This window comes from Dromiciops gliroides, chromosome 3 (genome assembly GCF_019393635.1).
Source record: "Dromiciops gliroides isolate mDroGli1 chromosome 3, mDroGli1.pri, whole genome shotgun sequence".
NCBI lineage: Eukaryota > Metazoa > Chordata > Mammalia > Microbiotheria > Microbiotheriidae > Dromiciops > Dromiciops gliroides.
Genome location: NC_057863.1, coordinates 550327245 through 550342729, shown reverse-complemented (window position 1 = coordinate 550342729; position 15485 = coordinate 550327245). Strand labels below are relative to the sequence as shown.

The following is a 15485-nucleotide window of genomic DNA, read 5'->3' as shown; positions in this document are numbered from 1 at the left end:
TTTTTAAAAATGCTACTATGAATACTTTATTATCCAGTGATTCTTAGATGCTTCCCTTAACCTGTTTCCCAGGTCAGTTGTTTTTGATAGGAGATAGTTAACATTTTCTGATAATTTTCTGTCCTTAGATTTTGGTCTATTTCTTGGTGTATCATCAAGTTATTCATCTCTCTCTAGTGCAATGCAATTTTGGGGGAAACTGTTATTTGAATAAAGTTTTGGATCTCCAAGAATAGTCTGTCCATTCTCATTCCAATTCTTCTTCTAGAAATCCAGTTTCATTTCCTTTTCTCTTGTTTCACTTATTTAATAATTTTTTAATTTTAAAAGTGCTAGTTATTTTTTTCATCATTGTCTTGTTTCTCATTAGAGTGCTATGTTTCTCAAGGACATCAGCAATGCTTGGCCACAACAGTCTGATTCAAGGCATGCTCTCTCTGAGCCAAGTCTAGGCTTCCACTTTGCAGGCCCTAGCCCACAGCTGTGGGCTATTGATATCTATGCCATTTCCTCAGTCTACTCTAAAAGACTTTGTGGTACAAAACAGGCTTTTCTGGTTAGATACCTTTCCTAGTACCCTAAGGCTTCTGGCAGTCTATTGCATAGACTGTAACTTGCATAATTAATTTATAGTAGTTTCTCCTTATTTCTTTTTTTAAAAAGTATTATTTGTTTATTTTTAACATTTATATTTTAGAATTTTTCATTTCAGAATTCTTCCATTGCTCCTCTCCTGCCCATTGAGAAGGCAAGAAACATGATATTAGTTATATATGTGAAATGATGTAAAACATATTTCCATATTAGTCATGTTGTTTTTTAAAAAGGCAATAAAAAGGGGCAGCTAGGTGGCGCAGTGGATAAAGCACTGGCCCTGGATTCAGGAGTACCTGAGTTCAAATCTGGCCTCAAGACACTTGACACTTACTAGCTATGTGACCCTGGGCAAGTCACTTAACCCCCATTGCCCTGCAAAAAAAAAAGGCAATAAAAAGAAAGTGGGAAACAAATATAAGCTTCAATCTGCATTCAGACTCCATGAGTTCTCTCTCTGGAGGGAGATAGCATTTTTCATCATGTGTCCTTTGGAATTGTCTTGGATCATTGTCTTGGTCAGAATAGCTAAGTCTTTCATAGTTGATCATTCTAATGTTGCTGTTCCTGTGAATGCTGTTTCCTGGTTCTGCTCATCATTACATATAGCACAAAGTATTCCATTGCAAACATATACCATAACTTGCTCAGACATTCTTCAATTGATGGGCATTCTTTCAATTTCAGTTCTTTGCCACCACAAAAAGAGCTTTTAATAATTTTGTACAGATAGGCCCCTTTCCTTTTTTACTAATCTCTTTGGGATATAGATATAGTAGTGGTATTTCTGGATAAAAGAGTTTACAGTGGGGCAGCTAGGTGGCTCAGTGGATAAAGCACCGTCCCTGGATTCAGGAGTACCTGAGTTCAAATCCGGCCTCAGACACTTGACACTTACTAACTGTGTGACCCTGGGCAAGTCACTTAACCTCCATAGCCCCTCAAAAAAAAAAAAAAGAGTATGCAGTTTTGTATTCCTTTGGGCATAGTTCTAAATTACTTTCCAGGATGGTTAGACCAACTTCACAACTCTACCAACAGTCTTTTAAAAGTGTCCCAATTTGCCCACATGCCCTCTAGCATTTATCCTTTTCCTTTTTTGCCATGTTAGCCAATCTGATAGGTGTGATGAATTGTCTTAATTTGCATTTCTCTAATCAGTAGTGATTTGGAGCATTTTTTCATGTGACTCTTCATAGCTTTGATTTCTTCTGAAAACTGCCAATTCATATCCTGTGACTACTTATCAATTGGGAATAACTCATGTTTTTATAAATTTGACTCAGTTCCCTATATGAGAATAAGATCTTTATCAAGAAACTTGGCATAAAAATTTTTTGCCTGGTTTCCTGCTTTCCTTTTTTGAAATTTTTTTTCCATTGATTTAGACTTTTATTTTTCCCCAGTTACGTGTAAAAACAATTTTAACATCCATTTTCAAATTCCAAATTATCTTCCTCCCTCCCCTTCCCCCACCCCCCACCTTATGAACTCAAGCAATTCAATATAAGTTATACGTGTGTAGTCATGCAAAACATTTCCACATTAGTCGGGTTGTAAAAGAAAACAGATAAAAAAAACCTCAAGAAAAAGGAATTTTAAAAATATGTATGCTTCAATCTGTATTTAGACACCATCGATTCTTTCTCTGGAGATAGATAACATTTTTCATAAGTCCTTCAGAATTGTCTTGGATCATTGTATTTCTGAAAATAGCTAAGTCATTCACAACTGATCATCTTACAATATTGCTGTTACTTTGTATATAGTACATTTCACTTTGCATCAGCTCATATAAGTCTTTCTAGGTTTTTCTGATAGCATTCTGCTTGTTATTTCTTTTTTTTTGTTTGGTGAGGCATTTGGGGTTAAGTGACTTGCCCAGGGTCACACAGCTAGTAAGTGTCAAGTGTCCAAGGCCAGATTTGAACTCAGGTCCTCCTGACTCCACGACCGGTGCTCTATCTACTGCGCCACCTAGCTGCCCCTGCTCATTATTTCTTATAGCACTATAGTGTTCCATCATAATCTCATCCCACATTTTGTTCAGCCATTCACTAATTGATGGACATCTCCTCAATTTTGAATTCAACTTTTTTGTTTTTTATCTCTTTTTGGATACCGACCTAGTAGTGACATTACTAGGTCAAAGAGTATGAATAGTTTTTCTAGTCCTTTGTCCATAGTTCCAAATTGCTCTACAGAATGTTTGAATCAGTTTACAAATTCACCAAGGATGCATTAATGTCTCATTTTCCCCATATCCCTTACAGTGTTTGTCATTTTCCTCTGCTGTCCTATTATCCAATCCAGTAGGTATGAGGTAATACCCCAGAATTGTTTTGACCTGCATCTCTTCAATCAGTAGTGAGGTAGAGCATATTTTAAAATATGGCTATAGGTAGCTTTGATTATTTCATCTGAAAACTTTTCATATCTTTTGATCATTTATCATTTGGGGAATGACTCTTATTTTAACAAATTTGACTCAGTTCTCTATGTGTTTGAGAAATGAGGCCTGTCTCCTGCTTTCCTTCTAAACTTTGTGTAAAAGCTTTTAAATTTAATATAATCAGATTTATCCATTTTATATCCCATAATCCTCTCCATTTCATGTTTGGTCATAAATCCTTCGCTTATCCATAGATCTGACAGGTAAAAATTTTCATGCTTACCTAATTTGCTTGTGATATCACTTTATGTTTTTCTTGTATTTCTTGCTCATTTCTTTTCTTTGTTCATTTCTTGACATAGCGCTCTTTTAATTCATGCTGAAGTAGTTTTTGAGAGCTGAGCTATTCTGCTTCTACTTATTCATCCATCATGAAGATCACCTGACCTAAACTGATTCTTTCATTATTACATCTTGAGTTAATCTTCATTTATTTGAGTGTTACCCTGTAATCCATATCTACAATATGGGAAAGAAAGATTATTTTGTTAAGGGGAAAGGGAAGAAAGATGAAAGTTACTAGAATGAATGGGCAGAAAATACTAATTTTAGCTTTCCTAATTAGAACTATTATAGGAGATTGTAAATTAATTCCTACATTAACAATACCTTATCATAAACATTAATGCTTCATCAAGTGCATGCAATTGACCATTTTAAAACAAGGGTTCTCAGTGTATTTGCTAAAAAGAAGCTTTGATCCAGTTAGAAAATTTAAATTATTGCAATCATGTATAGCTAATGAAATTCAGTGATTCCATCCTTAATTTTCTTACTTTTCAAATGGGGATGGGGTTATTAAAAAGACTAATTAATGCTTTAGACTTCTTATGAATCTTGTCTTATTTTCCACTCACAAGGGGAAAAAATTCACCACTTGAAACACTCATTTGAGCAAAAAATTGGGGGAGTGAAAGTCAAGCATGTTTTGAAGGAATATTGAATAGATCGCTTTGACCAAAAAAAAAAAGAGAGAATTTGTTTTATTAAGTAATGATAGTTAGGGATGAAAATGTAGTTTGAAATAGATGATCTAAGGCCTTTAATCTTGATGAGGAATTTGGACTTTTGCCCTATTCCATTGAGGAACTATTTAAGAGATTTTAGCAGGAGATGTAACTTGATGGAGACAATGTTTTGGGCTGGGTAACCCTGTAGTGTGTGTGTGTAGGATGGACTAAAGGCCAGAAGACCCATAAGAGATCAGTGCACAAGTCCAAATAAGATAAGGACCAGTAAGTAGGTGGTTGGCAATGAGAATGTAAAGGAAGAGACTGATACAATATTAAATAACCAATCATTTGTATATTATTGCGTAATGATAGATCCTGTTCTATCTTTGATGTTTAGAAAAAAAGATTGCAGAACCCATTCCTGGTAAAAATACTAAAGAGCATAGGAATAAATGGAGCTTACCTTAAAATGATCAATAATATTTATCTAAAACCATCAATGAGCATTATCTGTAATGGGAATAAGCTAGAATCCTTCCCAATAAGATCAGGGGTGAAGCAAGGCTGCCCATTATCACCTCTGTTATTTAATATTATACTAGAAATGTTAGAGCAATAAGGGAAGAAAAAGAAATTAAAGGAATTAGAATAGGCAATGAGAAAACAAAACTGTCAGTCTTTGCAGGTGATGTGATGTTATACTTAGAAAATCCTAGAGAATCAACTAAAAAACTACTTGAAATTATTAACAACTTTAGCAAAGTTGCAGGATACAAAATAAATCTACACAAATCATGAGCATTTCTATATTTTACCAACAAATTCCAGCAGCAACAAAAAGAAAGAGAAATTCCATTTAAAATAGCTATAGACAATATAAAATACTTGGGAGTCTACCTGCCAAGACAAACCCAGGAATGATAAGAACAGAACTATAAAACACTTTTCACACAAATAATGTCAGATCTAAACAATTGGAAAAATATTCATTGCTCATGGGTAGGCCAAACCAATATAATAAAAATGACAGTCCTACCTAAAATCTATTTATTTAATGCTATACCAATCAAACTATCAAAAATATTTTATAGAACTAAAAAAAATAATAACAATTCATCTGGAAGAAAAAAAGGTCATGGATATCAAGGCAATGAATGGGGGAAAAAAATGTGAAAGAAGGTGGTCTAGCAGTACCAGCTCTCAAACTATATTATAAAGCAGTAATTACTAAAACAGTCTGGTACTGGCTAAGAAATAGGTGGATCAGTGGAATAGAACAGTTACAAATTATACTATACAAAATGACTATAGTAATCTAGTAAATTATAAACCCAGCAATCCAAATTTTTGGAACAAAAACTCATCATTTGACCAAAACTGCTGGGAAAACTAGAAAATAGTATGGCAGAATCTAGGTATAGATCATTATATCACACTGTATACTAAAATAAGGTCAAAATGTGATTTACACATAAAGGGTGATATATTAAGCAAATTAAGAGAGCATGGAATCGTTTTTTGTCAGATTTATGGACAAGGGAAAAATTCAAGACCAAAGAAACTATAGAGAACAATAAAAAATGTAAAACAGATAATTTTGATTATATAAAATTTAAAAGCTTTTATACAAAGAAAACAAATGCAACCAAAATGATAAGGAAAGCAGAAAATGGTAAAGAATTTTTGAAACAAGTATCTCTGTTAAAAGCCTCATTTCTCAGATATATAGAGAACTGAGTCAAATTTATAAAAATACAAATCATTCCCCAATTGATGTGGTCAAAGGCTATGAACAGGCAGTTTTCAGACAAAGAAATCAAAACTATCTGTAGTCATATGAAAAAATGCTCTCGATCACTATTGGTTCGAAAAATGCACGTTAAAACAACTCTGAGGTACCTATCACACCTATTAGAGTGGCTAATAATAACAAGAAAGGAAAATGTTGGATGTGGGAAGAGTGAGATGCTAATCCACTGTTGGTGGAGTTGTGAACTAATTCAACTATTCTGGAGAGCAATTTGGAACTTCGCATACCCTTTGATCCAGTAATACAATGCTAGGTTTCTATCCCAAAGACATTCCCCAAAAGAGAAAAAGACTTATTTGTACAAAAATATTTATAGCAGCTCTTTTTGTGGTGGCTAAGAATTGGAAATCAAAGGTATGCCCATCAATTGGGGAATGACTAAACAAATTGTGGTTATGATGGTGATGGAATATTATTGTGCTAAAAGAAATGACAAGCAGGATGATTCAGAAAAACCTGGAAAAACTTACATGAACTGATGTCTAGTGAAGTGAACAAAACCAGGGAACATTGTACACAGTGAGAACAGTATTGTTTGATGAAGAACTGTGAATGACTTAGCTGTTCTGAGCAATACAGTGATCTAAGACAATCCCAAAAGAGTAATAATAAAGCATACTTTCCACCTCCAGAGAAAGAACTGATATTGAATGAACAGAGACAGAAGCATGCTATTTTTCCAATTTCTTTCAGTTTTTTTCTTTTATTTGAGTGTGTATAACCTATATCTAATTGCTTGCCCCTTCAGGGACAGGGGAGGGGGAGGAGGGAAGGATAATATTTGGAACTCAAAACTTCAAATTAATATGTTTGTTAAAAACTTAAAAAAATAAAAGGAGGGGGAAAAGGACTCATAAATAAATAAATAAAAGCTGGTGTGTTTTGTTATTTGATTAACCAAGTAATATCTATTCAGGAAAACTCAGTATGCTATAAGAAAACAGGAAATAGGAATGAAACATACAGAGTTGGAAAAGCTCACTGGTTTAGAAAGGTATTTCAGAGAACCAAAGAAGAAGGAGAAGTAGGGTAGGCAGAATATTTAGAAAGTGAAGCTTTTGGGGGCTGGTAGGTGGCACAGTGGATTAAACACTGGCCCTGGGTTCAGGAGGACCTGAGTTCAAATCCAGCCTCAGACACTTGACACTTGGGCAAGTCACTTAACCCTCATTTCCCCCCCCCCCCCATGAAGCTTTTCTCTTTGATTAAGGAAAACTTTTTAAATTTAAAAATTTTAAAGAGGCTACATCTTTATTAATCTTAGAGATTAACCTGGTTTAATGTGAGATTTGGATTAAACATAGAAATCCCAACACTAAATTGTTTTCAATAGAAATTACTAAAAAATAACTCGAGAAAAAATTAAAATGGATTAATAAACTCTACAATAAAATGTATAAATTAAAAGTCATTTAATTTAGCAAGTACTTATTTTATGCCAAACCTTATGCTAAACACTGTGGGTACCAAATACAAAAGTAAAGATAGTTCATGTTCCCAAGAAGGTGGGGCTTCAGGATGAGAGTTTGAGTATATGTGTGGAAGGGAATCTTTGGGTAAAGAGGTTATTTCTGGTCAAGGAAGCAAGATATTTGAGGATGAATGTGGCTAGATAATGAAGTTAAGCATAGCCAGACCTGGGCTTAGACATAGTGAAGTCACCCACATATTTGTGTGATAAATAATTAGCAAGTCTAATTCAAAACAAAACAAACCACCAAAAGTAGACATAAATTTGGGGTCACAATATGAAGTAAAGAAATCAAGAAAATTATCTAATATTACTGTACCTAGCTCTGTGTTAACAAATTTGAGAACCTTAAATGGATAATTGTCCAGTAATTATCTGTAAAAGTATAAAATACCAAAAGTTATAAAACAAGAAATTGCATCCACCAAATAAGTCATCTCAAAATGAGAGATTCTATTTCCAATTAAAGTGCTTCCCTCTTAAAAAATATTGAATCATGACAATTTCTCAGGAAAACTACCAAATTTGGGTAGAGATATACTGGATGTTTTCAGCTTTTAAATCCCAATTGTTTTAAGTTATTAAACTATACCATGATTTTAGGATAGCCTGTATAGTATGACTAGAAAGATTTATGGGGGCAGCTAAGTAGTGCAGAGGATAGAGCACCGGCCCTGGAGTCAGGAGGACCTGAGTTCAAATCCGGCCTCAGACACTTAACACTTACTAGCTGTGTGACCCTGGGCAAATCACTTAACCCCAAAAGACATGAAAGAAGTAGGCTACTTAACTCCTAACAGACATACTGTTTTGATTCTTTAAATAAGTACAAAGTTAGAAAATGAAACTTTATACCAATTTAATCAATGAGCATTTATGCAGAAACAGAATATGGTAAATTATTCATTACTACCAAATAGCCTTTGATAAATTTGGAGGGTTGAATAAACTGGAGATTGTCCCAGACGCAAGGCAGTCTGCTCATTGTAGACAGAAATTTGGTTTTATTTTGTACCATATGTATAGTAGATATTTAATAAATACCATCAGGTTAGGTGGCAAAAAAACAACCCAAAATCTCTAAAAGGGTGGAGATGTTGCTTTATAAGGGTCAGTAGAAGGAACTGTTAGGAATGTGTAACCTGCAGAAGATAAGGTTTAGGAGGAACATAATAGCTCTAATTTGGCATTTAAAGAGCCTACTATGGGGATGAGGAACTTGGAGCAGTGGGTATCATTCCATGCTTAATTCTGGCTTTAAAATGCCCTAAAGAACATGCTACCTACAGAGGAGATTGCTCTTCCCTAGAGCTCTTCAAGCACAACCTGGATAATTACATGCTAGATATAGTATAGTGGGCATTTAAAATGATTAAAAAAAAAAGTTAATGTTTTGTAAATCCACAGTCACAAAACACTGGGCATAAATTCAATGAAAATTTCCAGAAAGACTCCAGAATTATATGGCAAAAAAAATCAATTTGGCTCTGTACCTCACACTATATACCACAGTAAACTTGACCTGATCCAACAACAGTCTCTCTTAAATATATTTTTTTTAAATCACTAAAAAAACAAAACAACCCCCCCCAAAAAAAAAAATCCTGGGTGATAAAAGCTCTAGCTATAGGAAAAAAAGGGAAGCTTTTCTACAGCCAAACAAGTAGAAAAAAATTAGATGATGATAAAAGTAATTTCGCTTAACAAATAGTGATATAAAAATAAGAGTGTGGAGGAAACATTTGCATTATAGATAAGTTTTAACAACCAGCCTTTGAAAGAAATGGTGATAAATTTGTGACTTTACACATCATCCACAAGAATGGTGGTTAAAGGATAAGAGAAGAACATTTACAAAAGACAAACTATAAACTTAGAGAGTGGTACACATCATTGATCTTAAGACATTATTAGAATGGCAAGTAGAAAAATTATAGAAATCCAATGGTGATGGGACTATGGACTGGTGGCGGGGCTAAGAACAGGTCCAAACATTTTTTAGAGCAATATGGCAAAACAGTGCATCACAAAACCATATGAAATCTATTGCTTCAACTTCATACTAAAAAAAACTTTAAAAACAAAAACCTATCTGTCTGAAAATATTTATAGTTGCTCTATTTGTATTACCAGAAAGAAAAAAGGAAAATAATCCACGTCAAACAATTGGAAAATGGCTGAATATTTATGATGCTGTGAAAAAATATAACTGACACATATAAAGAAATATGAAAATATATCTATGAAGTGATGCAAAACAAAATCTGTAGAACTTAAGCTATATTTTTATTGATTGCCACAATATAGAAAGAAAACACAAATCAAAGATGTGACATAGAAATCTATATTAGGTATCAAATTAGTCAGCATCTTTCATGATAGCAAAGAAATGGGCACCTATGCGTTAATTTGGGGAAAGATATTAATCGAATTGTGGTATAAGAATGAGATGAAATATTATATACTGCTCTTTCTAAACTCTTAATTGCCAGATCTTAAGACTTTTTCTCAGTTTTCATCAATTTCAGCCTTCTCCCTACTGGATATTTTATCATCTCTGAGCTTTTGTGACACTGCTCTCATTTAAAAATAATAATGATGATGATGTAACGACAACAATAACCATTTATATATGACTTAAAAACATATTCCCCAGTTATGTGTTAAAACAATTTTTGAATTTTTTGTTGTTTTGAGCTCCAAATTCCTCCTTTCCTTAACTTCTGCTCTCCCTAAGACAGTAAGAAGTGTGATATAGTTTATACATGTGCAGCCATGTAAAACATTTCCATATTAGTCATTTTGTACAAGGAGACTCGAATAAAAAAAAAAGGATGAAACAAAGTGAAAAATAGCATGCTTAAATCTGTATTCTTACAAGATCAGTTCTTTATCTGGAGGTGGATGGCATATTTCATGAGTCTTTTGGGATTGTCCTGAATCATTGTATTATTGAGATTAGCTAAATCATTCACAATTCATCATCATACAATATTGCTATTACTGTGTACAAAGTTCTCTTGCTTCTGCTCACTTCACTTTGTGTCAGTTCATGTAAGTCTTTCTAGGTTTTTCTGAAATCATTCTGCTTGTCATTTCTTATAGCACAATAATATTCCATCACAATCATATACCACAACTCGTTCAGCCATTCCCCAATCAGTGGGTATCCCTTCAGTTTACAATTTATTATTATTATTTTATTTTATTTATTTTTTTTTTTTGGTGAGGCAATTGGAGTTAAGTGACTTGCCCAGGGTCACACAACTAGTAAGTGTCAAATGTCTGAGGTCGGATTTGAACTCGGGTCCTCCTGACTCCAGGGCCAGTGCTCTATCCACTGCGCCACCAAGCAGCCCCTGATTTACAGTTTATATAGTACTTTAAGATTTGCAAAGCACTTTGCAAATATTAACTCATTTTAATCTTTACAATGGCTCTGGGAGGTAGATAAATTATTATCCTGATTTCATAGATGAGTATTTTATAGATAAGGCAGACAGCTGTTAAGTGACTTTTCTAGGGTCACACAACTAGTAAATTTCTGAGGCAGGTTCCGAACTCAGATCTTCTGGATTCCAGGTCCAGTACTCTATCCACGTCTCCTTTTTGTTGAACCATCCCCAGTGTCCTTTGTAGATTCATAATCTGTATAAAGCCCCCTAACTGTGAGTATGCCACAAGGTTCCTTCCTGGGTTTGCTTCTATTCTTTCTTTACTCTCTCAGTTAGTGACTTTATTGTCTCTCTTGGGGTTAATATTTCTGGGCAAATAACTTCCAGATACAAGCCTGATCACTCCTGAACTACAATCATGCATCTCCAACTGCATGTTGGTTATTTCTAAACCTGATATCCCCATAGCATCTCTCTTTTTTTCTTTGTTTAGAATTTTATTTTCTAAATTACATGTAAAAACAAATTTTGACATCAATTTTTTAAAACTTTGTGTTCCAACTTCTCTTCCTCCCTCCTTTCGCACCCCTCCACCCCCAAGAACTCAAGCAATTCAGTATAAGTTATACATGAGTAGTCATGAAAAACATCTCCACATTAGCTAGGTTGTGAGAGAAAACAGATAAAAACAAAACTTCAGATTAAGGAACTATCAACAAAAAAAATTATGCTTCAATCTGTTTTCAGATACCATCACTTCTTTCTCTGTAGATGTATTGCAACCCCATAACATCTCAAACTCTGCAAGTCAAAATTGAACTCACTGTCTTCTCACCTCAAACCCACCTCTGTTTGAAATTTCCCTATTCTTCTGTGTGGCATCACCATTGCCCAGTCACAAAGGTTTGCAAACTCAGGATTATCTTTAACTTCTCATTCTTAATCCCACATATCCAATCAGTTGCCAGATCTTCCGTCATTTCAGTCTCCATAATATTTTCCCCAGGGCCAACAGCCTTGTAAAGATTTCTTACCTCTCACCTGGATAGTTGCAGTAGCCCCCTGAATGTTTACCCTGTCTTAAGTGTTCCTCATCTCTAATCCATCTTTCACATGGCTGCCAACCAAAAGTACAGGTCTGAACATGGTGCTCCTCTTATTCAGTAAGCTCCTATAGAGTCAAATATATATAAGCTCCTCTTTTTAGCTTTTAAAACTCTTCACAACATGGTCCAAATCTAATTTTCTTTTTTTCTTTTTTTGCAAACCTAATTTTCTTTTTTATTTCCATTTATTCTATTTTTTCCAGTTACATGTAAAGGTAGTTTTTAGCATTCATTTTCATAAGATTTAGAGTTCCAAATTTTTCTCCCTCCCTCCCTTTCCTCCCCACTCCACAAGACAGCAACCAATCTGACATTAGGTTATATATGTACAATCTACAAGTGCTATTTTTTTTTTTAGTTTATGTTCAATCAATATCAGTTCTTTCTCTGGGAGTGGATAGCATACTTCATCATTAGTCCCTTGGGATTGTCTTGGATCATTGCATTGCTGAGAGTAGTCAAGTCATTCACAATTGCTCATAGAACAATACTGCTGTCACTGTGCACTGTCCTTCCAGTTCTGCTCACTTCACTATACATCAGTTCATATGAGTCTCTCCAGGTTTCTCTGAAATCATCCTGCCTGTCACTTCTCACAGCATGATAACACTCCATTACAATCATATACCACAGCTTCTTTAGTCATTCCCCAATTGATAGACATTCCTTTGAATTCTAATTCTTAGCCACCAAAAAGAGTTGCTATAAATATTTTTTGTACAATTTTTTCCCCTTTTCTCTTTTTCACAATTACTATTGTTAACTGTTTCCCTCCATCCATTCTTTTTCTTTCAGAATTCTGCTCAATTACCACTGTCTGTAGGGTTTGTCTTATACCCCAGCTGCAAGTGTACCTGAAACAATTACACCAGTGTTTGTATATGCCCACTTACATTTGTGCATATATACATACATTTATGTCTGCGTACATACATACACACACACACACATACATAGTGTCCCCCAGTAGCTCCCTATATGCAGGTACTGTTTCATGCTTATCTTTTGTATCCACAGTGCCTGGCACAAAAGCACCTGATAAATGTTCATTAATTGATTGATTAATATGCTTTTTTTAGAGCAGGAACTGTCTTTTGCTTTTGTATCCCCAGGACTTAGCACAGTGCCTAAAACATAGCAGGCACTTAATAAATGCTTACTGATTGACTGACATTACCTTTTTTTGTGTGTGTGTGCACGGGGGAATGGGGGTTAAGTGACTTGCCCAGGGTCACACAGCTAGTAAGTGTCAAGTGTCTGAGGCCAGATTTGAACTCAGGTACTCCTGAATCCAGGGCCAGTGTTCTATCCACTGCGCCACCTAGCCCCCCCCCCCCGACATTACCTTATTTTAATCCCTTGAAAGGTGTTTTTTCATGTAGTTTTTAAATCTTACCTTGTTATTAATGGTTTATAATTACTCAGAAAATACCATCTTTCAGTGTTTAAATTTTCTTTTAGCCCTGCCCTATGATCCTGGTAATGAAAGATTCTAGGTATGAAAGCTGCCTTGGCCAGGGCAGACAGGTCAGCCAGTGGTTTATAACTTGTGTTCTTGTTGAGGGGAGAGGGGCACACACATGCCAGAGGCCAGTTTTGCAGCTGGCTCCAGGCTCTAAACCAACTCTCTCCACTGTGCAGTGTGGCTCTTGTCCTCTGTTATTCCAAACAAGTGGGAAGTTCCTTACTGCATCACATCAGTGGAAAGACAAAATCAATGAACTGGATCAGTTGTTGCCCCTTGGGAGTGCAGCCATGACACCTTAGCTTTGTCCTGCAGTCATTGTAACCTTGGCCTGGCCATTCATTGGCTCCTGGGAGATGTGACAAAGTTGCTTCCCATTCTAATAAGACCTGCATTTTTCTCTTTTGAATACTGAAGGCTTATGCTTGATGACCTGCAAGGTTCCTGTCAGCTCAAAGATTCTGTCTTTTGTTCAGTGCCATCTATTTATCAATAAACCAGCTGGTGTCAAATAACAAATCACTGGATCTCTGGCACTATTGTTCCTGGCTCGGGATCACTAGTGCTTCTGAATAGTACTTGAACCTTCTGTTTGTAACACGATTGTATGTATAAACCTGGTGCTTTATAATAAAAATGTTAACTTTTTTTTTTAGAAGGAAGATTTATTTCCGTCATTTTATTTCTTTACATCTTTTCTGCTTTATTTTAATTATATTCTGGTTTGGTTCTTAATTTATGCTTTGCAGTGTAGTAGTGTAGTTCAGCACTTCAAAAAAACCTTTATCTTGGTAAGGAGTTTATTTGGATTGAGTTTTTTTCTGGTAAGTAGAGGCAGCATTTGGTGGTAGGATCAGCTAAAATGAACAGTTGGTATACATTGAAAATAATAAATTCATATTCTTTTAAATCATTATGCCAGCTCTACTCTGATATAATCTTTAGTCCCTGATTTTATGATTGCATCAAGATAGCAGTTTTATTTCTACCCCAAACTTTGACAGGCATCTTTACTCTGTGTAAGGATATTTCAATCAATATTATTTTACAAAAACATTGTTGTTATATATTCTCACCAAACTTCACTCTAACATTATGGTGTTATCTAACCGTATATAATGTTGTTTCTCTGAAGCTATCTACTATGTTAGTTCCTGGGATAAGGTGGGTGGAAGTGGTGCTGCCTGATGTCTTATTTGGCATAGGCTATCTCTCCAGGTACTGTCATGGAACCAGTACCAGTGCTATCAGGAAAGTGAAGAAAGCCGTTATAAAGTAAGCAAATGTAATCCAAGAACTGAGCCAGGTCAGACAAGAATATAATCAGCAATTGAGCCTCAATAGGATCTAAGGGAGTAGTCTAAAACATAGACCTAGGGTCAAAAAAATGGAGTAATCAGCACAACAAAGGATCATTAACCTTTGAGAAAGCAACTGGGTGTGGTGTAAAATATCCTGGACTTAGAATCCAAGAACCAACCTGAGCTTGAATCTCAGCTCTGCCACTTTTTTATTGGTTTTTGTTGTTGTTGTTGTTGTTGTTGTTGTTGTTGTTGTTGTTTTAGTGAGGCAATTGGGGTTAAGTGACTTGCCCAGGGTCACACAGCTAGTAAGTGTTAAGTGTCTGAGGCTGGATTTGAACTCAGGTCCTCCTGACTCCAGGGCCGGTGTTCTATCCACTGCGCCACCTAGCTGCCCCTCTGCCACATTTTTACCCCTGATTTTAGGTCTCTGGCAACTACTTAACATTCATTGAGTTTAAGTGCATGCATACTTCTCTGTACTTTTAAAAAAGGGGTTAATTCTGACCACTGTATTCTTCCAGGTGAGTTGCTGCTGTGGTGATATTCCATACTCTGTCATTGTCTTCTAGGCACAGTAGCAGTGAATACTGACAGTACCTGTAATGTTGTTTTACCTTATATCCTCTTTTTTGGAATTAGTTAGCCCTTAGAGGGGAGGTATGCTTGTAGTTACTACTATAAAGAAGAGAAGCAGAAATAAAAAAAGTAATTGATAGAGGAACCAAGGAATTTCTTTGTAAAATGTCAGCAACTAAATTGTTTGCCCTGCCTTTTGTTCCTGTGAGTCCTATAAAATACACAGAAAACATAATAATGATGAAAATTAATTCATTAATTTTCTGAAGGAAGAATGATGTTTGGAAATATTTTTTTTTCTTTTTTTTTTTTTTTTGGTGAGGCAGTTGGGGTTAAGTGACTTGCCCAGGGTCACACAG

The 15485-nt window shown here is 35.2% G+C and overlaps 1 protein-coding gene across 2 annotated transcripts in view; it reads left to right on the top strand.

The window, feature by feature from the left end:
- RSF1 (remodeling and spacing factor 1) overlaps window positions 1-15485 on the top strand; it is a 133264-nt gene that overhangs the window by 73901 nt on the left and 43878 nt on the right. The gene's annotated exons all lie outside the window — the stretch shown is intronic.